The following is a 12,024-nucleotide window of genomic DNA, read 5'->3' on the forward strand; positions in this document are numbered from 1 at the left end:
CTTTTGTTCCAAAATGTGGAATTTATTTTGTTACTTTCATAGTCACACACTTGCCATTAGCTCCAGCAGGCCTGGAAGCAGGCTTGCAGGGATGCTGGGAACAGGAGGGAGGGGCTGATGGAGGTAAATCTGTCCTTTCTGCTGGCAAAGAGAGGGATGGAATAAATTCTAGAGAGGGGAGAAAACGAGCAACGTAATAAATAAAATACTGGGAAGAGTGGATGTTAAAAGAGGGGAAGTGACAAGCAGAAGGGAAACGAGAAGTCAGCTGCAGTAAGAACCGACAAGCTGCTCCTGAAATGGAAGCAATGAGGGAAGCTGGGCAACACCAAGTGCAGCCTCTGCTGTCCCCCTGGCAGGACAGGCAGCCTGTTTGGGAGGCAGGAACTCTGCCCTGCCAGAGAAGGGTTCGGGTGTTCCCAAAGGTCACCCAGCCCCACTGCTGACATGGCAGAGTGCATCCAGAAACCCACGGGTGTCCAAGGAAAGAGCAGGCCAGGGCCAGGAGCAGCCCCCGGGATCTGCAGCCCCTGAGCCAGGTCCTGCCCTGGGCCAGCAGCAGAGCCCTGCTCACCTCTGGTGGCCCTGCAGGACTCCACCTGCCCTCCCCAGGCTTAACAAGACCTCAGACTACTTGACACACTTAGTGTCTCCTTTAAACTGACTTCAGGCTTCCTCCTGAGCTAATGAGGAACCACTTCTGAGCTGGTCCTTTAGGAAAGGGCCCTTCTTCAAAGCCCCTTCCAGGTGCCATGTGCCAACAGCAGCAGACCCAGGTTCCCTGCTCAGATCTCACTTGTCTGCACTGGGGACTGCTCCTGGGAGCTGCTTCAAAGGCTGAAGTGTCAGCATCAGAAAGAAAAGAGGTGTGTGGGTGTGAAGTTACTAAATGCAAAACTGTCAACCTCCTTTCATTTACAACCCTGAATATGCATGCATGCAAAAATGTAGGGCTTATATTAAAGTTTTTACTCTTGGAGCAGAAAATATCAAGGATAAAAGAGACTAAAATATAAGATAAGGCTGTGCAGGTCAGAATTCTTTCTCAACTAATCTTTTCTTTTTCATCAATAATAGTTTCTGTTCATAAACCCTGCCCTACCTTGAATGAGATTGTCTTGTACCATCTCAGGAAAGGGCACTGGCAGCAGACAGACACCTTTTGCTGGTGACTGGTCAGCGACAGCAGATGGTTTTTTTAGTCTCTGACCCAAAAAAAAAGCTGTGTGTAGAATCAGTGCCCACCCCAGAAGAGCACTAGCCTACAAAGCACCTCAGGGCAGGAGTGGGATCTGGGGTGCTCCAGCTGAGGAGGCTCTCTGGGCTCTGCCTCGAGCTCTGGCAGCTCCCCGGGCTGGGACAGGGAGCCAAGGCACTGCCAGTGCCAGCTGGGAGAGCTGTGCTCCCCAGGGGCTGGGCTGTGCCACAGTGGGAGCCCTGAGCAGCAGGACAGGGACACACAGGGCTGGGGGACACTGTGCCAGCCTCACGCAGTGCAGGGGTCTGGGGAAAATGCACTGCTGCTCCTAAGCAAATCATTCCTCACCGAGCCTGCCACAGCCAGGAGGAACAAAAACTCACCCCATCTCATGGGAAGCCTGAATTCTGTCCTTGGCCACCCTCAGTCTGTGCTTCTGCTGCCTGCTGGTGGCCCAGACACGTCACCTGCTCAGGGGACACCTGCTCACCAGCTCAGCCTGACTTTGCTGCTGTCCCCAGGACTGCTCAGGTGTCCCCAGGACTGCTCAGGTGTCCCCAGGACTGCTCAGGTGTCAGACACCACAGCACTATGCTCGGGGATGGCTGAGGCTCACTGAGCTGCTGGAACACTCCTGTGCTCAGATCCAGCTGGCAAACAGCACTGGGGCAGAGAAGAAGCAGGAAGGGGAAATATGTCCTGAACAGAAACTCTCAGCACTTACATGGGAACCACGATTTTGATGGTAGGTTTTACTTAAAAAGTGCTTAGATTTTGGTTTAAGAGCTACATGACCTGCAAAACCCCACCAGACTCTCTAGCAGAGAGTCAAAGATGCCAAAACATCAGTCAAAGGCTCAAACTCTTCATAACGTGTGTGACCCTGCTGCAGGTACCACAGGGACGAGGTGATGGGGGAGGGACAATCTGAGCACCTGCAAGGCACAGGGCATTTCCCCTTCTAGGTTACCCAACATTTGTTTTGAGTAAGAGCAGAGATATTTGGATTTAGCCTTACAATAGCAAATGGCTCCAGAGGCATCAGCCTGATGATAACTTAATTTTACCAATGTTGCTTGAGTCAGTAAAACCCCTACAGACTGAATAATTGCTGTATCAAAAAGGAAAGGCCACAACTATCACAAGTACCCACATTAACTCCACATGTTTCATAAGAGAAGCAACTGTTGTTTAGAAGACTGTCAGAGGAAAAAGAAACTTTTCTTTTACTGTCAGTGGTGTGATGACAAAATGAAGGGCTGCAAGTGCAGAGGGTTTGCTTTGGGTAGCAAATGAAGCTTCATCAGATGATTCATGGCCAAGCTAGGATGACTGTACTCATCTTCTCCCCTAAGAGCACAAAAGGAGGTTGATTTCCGTAGTACAGATACTCCCAAGCCACTGGCAGATCAAGACTGCCTCCCTCCCAGCTGGAAATTCCAGATCTTCAGGGGTTCCTCCTGGGGAAATGGCTGTAAGGCCAGCCCTGGAGGACTTGGTGTAGAGCTGGTGCACAAACAGGGCCTTTCTGTGCTTCAGAGCAGTGCTGCTCAGCAAGTGGAATCACCAGTGCCTCATGGGTGAGGAATGTTCTCCCTGCCATGGCTGCTGGACGTAATTTTGTGAAGAAAAGGTTTTGTTTAGTTTTAAGAGCTACAGGTTATTTATAGTAAGTGCTTGCCCTTCTGGTACTGTTCCTACAAGTATAATTAAAGGGAATATAAACAGTTAGTGCCTCACTTAGTACAGGTGTTTTCTGGCATCTCACAGATTAGAAATGCAAATTTGGGAAACAATTAACTAACGTGGTAGAAATCAACAATTTGCATAAAGCTGTTCCAGGTCTTTCCTTCCACAGCTGCAATAATTTCCCCAAGAAAAAGCCCAAGGAAGTCTGTGCTGAGCTCTGCTGCCCATGGTGCAAGTCCAGCTCTCTCTAGAGCACACATCAGATCTGGGCTTCACACAGAGGCCGCCAAAGCACAAATTAAAGTCAACCTTTCAGAGCTGTGAGTGGCCCAGGTGTGCAGAGCCTGCCTGCAGTGCTGAGCCTGGCTGAGCTGAGCCTGGCTGAGCTGGGCTGAGCCTTGCTGCAGCCCCTGCCCCACCTGCTGTGCCAGGGATCCCACAGAGCCACCAAAAGCTGCAGCTCCAAGGGAAAGGCCAGCATTTAGAGGGCATTATTGTGAACAGAACCACACCTGCCTCTGCTGGGCTGCTCCACATCAGCCCAGCTCCTGCCTGGGCCTGCAGCCAGAGAGGGCTCCAAGCCAAGGGCTCAAGGCTGGCCCATGACAGAAGAACCCCTGTGGGCAGCCAGGGGACCAGGGCTCTGCTGCTCTGCCTCTCCTGGCCTTGGAGCCTGGCTCCAGGCACTTTTTTAGTCATTAAGTTTCCCCGGCCTCCCAAACGTTCTGTTCATTTTTTAATGACACAGAAATCTCATATTGTAAATCAATGACTGTTTTGTCCAGATCCTGAAAATTTTACTCAGATAAATTAATTCTCCCTCTGGCTGGCAGTCAAAGAAACTGCATGAGTAAGAATTACTTACATGAGGAAGGATTTGCAATATCAAGCCCACAAAACTCTTAGTTTATCAGGTGAAGGGAACAGATCTGCACTTCAAACTGTGTCTATTTCACTTATTAGAATTTCTTATGGTTTTTGTTCTGTTTCAGATCATTCACTTATTTACTCTGAGCTTACTGTGCCTTCTGTCAGTGCCAATATGGCTCAGCTGGCAGCAGATGCTCTGCTAGCTCTGAGCACACTGGTGTGAAGTAACAAGAACAGAATGAGAATTGATGTGAACTTTTGCCTGAAACCTGAGCTGAAACATTTGTATTTATGAAACTCTGCTTCTAATTAATGTACCAGCTCCACCAGATATCCTCACTTTAAAAATGCTGTATTCTAGTTTAGCTGGAAAACGCGAGTACTGGCAGGGCGAGGAGCATCCCACTCTTTGCAGCTCCCCAAACCCATTCTGTTAAAACATGAAGTTCAGAAGCTGCCATTCGAGGAAACGTGCTCACAATCTTTAGAGGTTTGCCCACTCACAGTCAGCTCAAATGCAATGTCCCACCAATAGCTGGGCTCAAGAGGAACACTGCTGTCTCATGACAGGATTTTTTAACATCTGAAAATGCTCTGGGGATGAGGATGGAGGGTCTAAATTGATCCCTTATTTCTGTGCATGCAAAGTAATCAGTGTAAGGAAAGGGGGAGACTGCTTGATAAAACAGACAGCGTCGTGTGCTGTGATTCTGAACCCAGCTCTCTGATTTTTAGATACCTCCTGAGGCTTTAAATAAACAGAACTGCACTTCACCAATTATCATGCCTGTTTTGCTTAGCTCCCCAGTGGATTCCATTTTAGAAGAACCATACTGCTCAATATTCAGAACTGTTTGGGTAGAATTACAAAAATGAAAAACAATGTGATGGCACCTGTAGCATCAGCAGAATGTAAAATATGAAAGGCCTTATCAGTTCAACTATTTAGACCATCCCATTCCCTGGTAAAAGCTATTATATAGGCATTATACCCAAAGAGTCCCTAATCCATTCGGAATTTCGGATTCCTTTGTCAAGCCTAGATTGCCTAATGAAAGCAGTTCAGTATAGAAATGCAATTTCTTGATACAATTCTTATTCAAGAGACTTTTTCCTTTCCCAGACCCTTTTTATATTTCCCATCCAGGAACCCAGCAGGTCTAACTCCAAGAACTACCTTATGGAACAGTTAGTTTCTGAAACCAAGGCTTCAAGGGCAGAATGTGAATATGACAACTTTTCCATTTCCTTTGTTCCTGAGTGGCTTCTGTGCCACACAGAAGGTCTCTCCTGCTTTCCAGGACTCTTACAGGGGGCTCTGGTTCCAGCACACAGGAGCCATGCCAAGAGGATGGCATTCAGACTGGGACAGAAGTGACAGTTTCCTTTGGAAACCTCCTCCAGTTGTGCTGCAGTTCTCAAAAGCAACCATGGAACTCTGAATCTTGGGCTTAAGCACTGCTTTTCCTCCCCCACTGACTCCTCATCAGTATTTCTCAGTACTCTTTTCAAAAGAAGCCTTTTGGCTGACAATGTGAACTTTTATAGTCGAGCTAGATTCTCAGTTTTTGTACCTTATCCCTTGCAATAAAAGTTCTGCAAGGAAAAGATGCTTTTAGCAGGCTTGCAAGGATGTAAACAGCCAGGAGCAGTAAACATTCCTCTGGAGGCTGCCAAGTAGAACAGAAGTGAATTCAGATCCTCTTAGCACTGCTGTAACTGCAGGGCTACACAAAGATAAGAAGACACAAGGAAGTGTTCAATAAATCTGCTCCCAATACCCCACATGGCAGATCAGTTGCTGGTGACAGCCTGGATTGATGGACAGCAATTCTGGGGAGCTGGGCTGCCCTTTAGCTACTTTTAGCACAAGAACTGCTGATTTTTGTTTGTCCTGGCACTGCTGAACAGACAGAGCCCCGAGTGCTGTCCTGCAGCACAGGCACTCCCAGGAGCAGGCACACTTCCACCTCCTCACTCAGCTTTTCCTGCAGCCATTCTCACCCTGCTCCACCCTCACCACCTTTCCCATCCACCTGTGACCAGGTTGAACATTTGGGGGATTTCTCCTCGGAGCAGCAACAGCCTCCTGAAAAGCACCCCCCAGACCAAGGATGAGCAGGATGCAGCGCAGCACTGAGCAGCCAGGGCACACCTCTCTCAGCTCCCTGGTTAGCTGCAGGTGCCGTGGGAGAGCACAGCCAAAGGGGATCCTGCCTTCCTGTGCACCCTGCCCTGGCCTCTGCTGGGTGGGAGCCTCAGCTACTTCCAAGCCAAACAGAACACCATTGTACTTTGCAGCATTTTCCTTTCAGGAATTTACCTAAACGGTGCTGGAAGCCACACAGATGATGGGATCCCATCAGTGAGCTCCCAGCTGAACAAGGAGCTGCGTGGAAAACACTTCTGTGTATTTAATAAACGTGATGAGCCCTGCCATTGCAGTGTCATGCTGGGTTAGCTCCTACTCGAGTTCTGAGTTTGTTTTCCAGTGCCAGCCCACTCCTGTTGGTTTGGGGAGCCCTGGGAGCCTGTCTGACTGCAGCACCCTGGTTAGATGTTCACCCTCAGACAGGCTGAGCTATCCTGCCGGCAGCTCGAGGCAGGGGCTCTGCTGAGTCACGGTGACAAGAGCTGCTCATTAGCTCAGCCTGCAGCACCAGAGGGAGGGGAAGCCCTTCTGGGCTTCCCAGAGCAGGCAGACACCTTTTTAGAAGGAAAGGCAGGTGCAGGAAAGAAGCCAAGGTTTCATAATTGTATTTTCTTTTAATTAAGTCACATTCCAAAGAAACAGAGTCGGTTTGGAATGTGATCTTGCTTCTGAACTTGAAGACACAGATCAGGAAAAATAATCAACACCTCAAAAATCCACATACATCCTAGCATACATATTTTCCCAGCAAATTGAGCCCAGCTCTACAATAAGCAGGCACTCATGCCTGGTGTGCATGGACCTCTAAACCCCACAGATACCTACACTGCTGGTCCTGAGGCGTAGCACCTACACCACACTGACGAGAGAAAAGCAGCACTTTTCTCCTTGGCTCTGCTGAATCCCAGCAAGGTGAGCTGTCCTTTGGTGATCTGAGCACCAAATCCAGTGGATCCAGGACCTGGCAATGCTCTCCTAGCACTCTGCAGCTCCAGCCCTTATCTGCTCACCACTCTGCCTGCCAAACCCGTTTTGCAGTGTGACAGGGAGGTGCTGGGAGTAGCCTGGGAGCCCTGCAATTCCTTGTTTGCTGGTCCAGGGCCAAAACCCCTTGTTCAAAGTTATCAGTGTGATCCAAAGTGCAAAGCTCTCAGACTTGAGTCCAACTCCAAATTCTGCCAAGGCTTTTTTTCGTCATCATGGCAGTGTTGTGTCACTGTGACCCAGTGAGAAGTGCAGTGGACTGAGAGACTGGGTGTTATGAGCTACATTGCCATTTCAGCCCCATTTCTGAGCTTGCTGAGTACCAAACTTCTGCTCTGAGCAGTATCTGAAGTCTGAGCTTATAAAAACTTTCTGCTTTTTCACCCAAGGACTTTGGCATTGATGAGCAAATGACCAACAAAGGAAGAGAATGCACTTTTAGTCTCCTGTCTCTTTGCATGTATATTATTTATCTGCAGGACATTAAACTCCTCTTGCACAAACAGCAGCTTCCCTGATGACTTTCAGCAGCAGCTCTGCTGGGAGGCGTTGCCCAGGTGTGCCAGGATCAGAGCAGAGCACAGCCCTGAAGCACCCCTGCCATGCCTGGGCTCCTCTCAGGGAGCCTCAGCTGAGCAGCAGCTGAGAGCCTCAGCTCCCAGCAGGGGCTGGAGGCACAGCAGCACCTCGGGATTTCAGATGCCTGGGGATGACTTGTAGAGAAAAGCAGCAGAACAGTTTCAAGACCTTCAGCTTGCTGAATATCCTAATAATTCTCCCGTGGGAGGATTATGCCATCTGCACTTCCCTGCTGGAGACAGGCAGTCTGTCCCCAGAAATCTGGGCTCACACTGGTGCCACCAGAGACAAGCACCTGAAGAACAGCACCATCCCTCCAGCCCACATCACTGACAGCCCCACAGCTCTCCTCCTGCTGCAGGAACCTCTGCTTCCCCAGGGACACGGCCCCAGGAGTGTCCCACAGCTCAGAGCAGGGCCAGACGGGCTGGGGGAGCTCAGCCAAGGGCTGCAGGTCCCTTCAGCAGCTGGGACACGTCTGTGAGCAGCACTCTGCAGCTGCACTGCAGGCAGCTGAGCTCACACCCACCCCAAACCTGCCAGGAACACACCCTGCCTGGAGGCTGGGGCCGGCAGGAGCATCAGCAGCCTGTGGTGCCCCAGGGAGAGCCACAGGGCAAGGTGCTGGCAGGGACAGAAAAACATGGATCTGCACCTCAGACTCTGGTACTGAAGAGAATCAACTGTATTCAGGTGTAGTCTGCATTCGTGGTAAAAAATGATTTATACTGACATGCAAATTTAACCAGATGAAGCTTTTGATTATTTCCCCTATCTCTTGGTTTGTGCTATTTCCCTGAGGTGGAAGAATGCTCTTTGCCAGTAATTCATTATAAATGCCCCAGCCATTCCCATTAGCTACAGCAGGTCTCCACTGTGCTGCTCAGTATTAAAATATGCACAAACTTCTCTCCAACACACCAAAACCAATTTTTGAATCACTCTGAGAATTCAATCACATTCAGTTCTCTTGGCTATCATCAACGTGCATGCTTCACACAATATTTACTTTCAGTGCAGGTACCAAGCGTAGATATGACAGTTTATTTTACATACAGAGGACAATGTTAGCTGAATGCTCTCTTAAGGTAAATGATACACACAGCTGTGCCCAGGGTTTTATACCAAAGTGCTCCCTAAACCCCTGCTAGATCTGCACCAAGTGACAGCAGAGGAGAAATGGCAAAAGGAAGCCACATCCAGCAGCGGCAATATTAAATCAAAAGTACTCATCCCAGAACAGGTAACAAAGGCAGCATAAACACCTCTTCCTAGCAGCCATCCCACAGAAGGCTGAGTGCCCTGAACTGCCCCAAGCTAGGCTGGAGGGCTGGAGGAGGGATGGGCAGATTGTCCCTGCCACAGTGGGCAGGGCAAAGGGCTCCCTCCAGCCTGGGAGAAGCTGCGAGGAACTGCCCATGACTCTGGGAAATGAAATGCTTTGGTAAAACACAGGAGCCCAGAGCAAGACTAGAGGGCAAATGAACCCTCTTTCCAAGCTGAGCTGCACTGCTTCTGAGACTGGCCAGAACTGTGCAATGAGCAGCACATATTTAATTATACTGTTCCTGACAGCATACCCAGGAGAAACAAGCACAAAATCACCTGTGTTGAAATGTTCTATATGAAAAATAAGCATTTCACTGACAGTCATTACATGGTTTGAAAAACTCTGCCATGATGGTTCATGGAAAATGCATGGCTGGAGGTTCACAGGCTGCTTTTTAAACTCGGTGTATTTTGGGCTGTTTCAGCCTATGCAGAACACCCAATTCCCTGCACCTCCATCTGCCTTCCCCTGGAGGAACTTCACCCACTGCTGCTCTGCATTGCTGGGAGCCTCCTTTGTCACATCACCACCACTTAATGAGAAAGCAACAGCTCCAGGACTGCGTGTCTGCCAAACACACCCTTAAAATGTTCAAGACAACCAAACAACACACGAATTCAAGGATATGAAACCAGAAAAACTCATGTGGGGCATATATGGTGGTCATGTGAAAGAAGTGGTCATTCACAGAAAGAAATAAGATGAAATAAAAGTGACCCTAAACCACAAAATGATTCATGGTTACATAAGACAGCAGGCCATAATGCTGCCTAAGTCATCTTGCAGCAGCACAGTGCTGGTGTGAGAGCATGAATCAAACGCTGTGTTTTCACGGGGAAAGCACGCTCAAGCACCAGGGGCTGTGGCTCCAAATAGCTCCTAACAAGGTCCCTCCAAATAAAACTGAGGGTGGGTTCAGCTTGGGAGGAGCAGTCACCCAACAGCCATGGATTTTGGAAGATGCTGCCTATGGGAAAGAAACCATTTCAGATGGGGATTCTGTGATCTGGAGATGTGACATGGTCACCTCCTTTCCCTGCAGGCCAGGACTTCCATGTGCCCCTATAACAGAGAACTGCACATTTGGTTTCTTAGTTTATCTTTCTTTTGCTTAGCTGAATTGCTGCCTTGTCCCCGAGGAGCTTTTATCATTACCCTACAGATCTTACTGATCTGATGCTGCTGACAGATGCTGCAAACTATCCATAAACTCTGGCAGCCAACTCCAGATATCTGTTCTCTGCAGATTTATGATACACCACTGATCCCCCCGTGGAGAAAATTCACCTCCTTCTCCAGCACAGCCACAGGGCTGAGCAAACCCCAGTGCAGGCTGCCTCCGAGGGCAGACACCCAGGTGCCCTCTGCACAGACACAAGGCTCACAACAGAGCCAAAACCAAGTGATCCTGAAGGAGACCACAACGATCTCTCTCCTTATCCAACTGCTTCACCACTGCTGATTTCATTACTCTCTGGAAATGATGCAACTATCTGCTAGGATTATCTACAGTTTAGTGCCCTTCTATTTCCCCTGTTCTCCTGCTTCAGGAACTTGTCAGTGTTTTGCGGGGCTTTTGCACTTGATCAATCCCATGTTACCATCTGTCTGCTCCTGACAAATCCCATTCAGGAACACATCCCTGCAGGGGCTTTGAAACCCTCAGGATGTGTAGATGGATGTCACTTACTTGAGCTGATCTGTTCCCCAGACTCCCTGGTGGCTTTCCTTGAACAGGTGAGTGTTCAGCTGGTATAAATCAGCTGAGCTCTCCTGGGACTCATTTATATCAACCAAGAATACAGCCCAAAATATAGAGTTCATTTCCCATGCATCAGACTGTCAGGCTGCATCCCTTGCTGAAAGGACCATTATCAGCAAAAGAAATGCTTGAAACACTTGAAAAATAGTGCTGGAACTGGATTTCTGGCAGCCTGAAGCAGGGGCAGATGCTCCTCACCAGCCCTTGTCCATTCCCTGGGCTCACTGACAGGGACAAGAGCTGGTTTTTGCCCCCGAGAGTTTCTTGTTATTATTGCAAAGAACAGAACAACCAAACCAGAAGGCAGCAGAGGATAAACCCAAGATTATTGAGAACTTGGGTGACAATTTCCCTTAGAAAAGTAGATCAAAATTAAGTGGACACCTGTCTTTGTGAAGACAATTTACGAGTACGAATTTGGGCAACCACACAACAAAATTCAGTTTAAAGCCTTGCCAAGCCCATCAAGTTCAAGAAGATTAAAAAATAAATGTAAAAAAATATAGTTGTCTAATAAGGAAACAAAAATTACCACTGTTACTAAGGGGGAAATAGAGAGATGTCACCAGTTAATTTTGCAATGACATCAACTATGGAATTCAAATACATTCAAGGATTCAAGGAAGAAGTGATGCAAGGGAATATAACCATGTGAAGAACTACCCTTAATCAATGCAAAGAATAAAGATTACAACCCAAGTGAATCTCACAGCTCTTCCTAAGATGCCTATCAAGCTAAAAGTTGCACTTAATCTACATCAGGGTCACATTCTGCCCCTTCTCCTCCCAGCAGGGGAACTGGAAGTGATGCTCATCATCTAGGAGGTGCCTGTGGCCTCAGGGCTGTGTGTCAGAGAGCAGGGACTGCTGCACTGCAGGGTAAATCCCCTGCCCCCTTCCCTTGCCCATACAGAGGTGATTTCTGCAGGGAAGCACAAAGCACCCCCAGAAAGCAGAGATTTCTGCACTGAGAGCACAAACCCAGCGCTCTCTGGAATGTTCCTTTGTCCCTGCACTGCCAGGCCTGATCTGCTCCTGCTCTGGCAGAAAGAGAAAAAATATGCAAAGCTGCCCCTGCTCCCAGCTGTCAGGACTGCAAAATAAATGAGAGATTTGAATAAGTTTGCTTAATTTTTATCAGGATTAAGGGAATCTTTTATAGAAGAGAATCATTTGTAGTAGATAATAGAATACATTTTCCTCTATTTTCCTCCTTGGGAAAAAATCTATTAAAACTGTATAATTAAAACTCCTGAAGATAGTTCAGCTAAATGTTTTTAATTGAAAAGTGGTCTATTTTAAATTTTTTTCTTTTTTTTTTAAAATAAAAACACTGTCTGCTCTTGTGAGAAACATCACTGAAAATTATTAACTGACATTCTTCATCTAAACTACTAATAAAGCTGTTCTTTACTCACTCACCTACTTGAAACCATAAAATTTCTATTTGAAAATCCTGG

At 48.0% G+C, this 12,024-nt stretch overlaps 1 protein-coding gene across 3 annotated transcripts in view; it reads right to left on the minus strand.

The window, feature by feature from the left end:
• Positions 1–12,024, minus strand: part of FGF13 (fibroblast growth factor 13) — a 203,616-nt gene that overhangs the window by 24,778 nt on the left and 166,814 nt on the right. The gene's annotated exons all lie outside the window — the stretch shown is intronic.

The sequence above is a fragment of the Anomalospiza imberbis genome, chromosome 14 (assembly GCF_031753505.1).
Source record: "Anomalospiza imberbis isolate Cuckoo-Finch-1a 21T00152 chromosome 14, ASM3175350v1, whole genome shotgun sequence".
In the NCBI taxonomy this organism is placed as follows: domain Eukaryota; kingdom Metazoa; phylum Chordata; class Aves; order Passeriformes; family Viduidae; genus Anomalospiza; species Anomalospiza imberbis.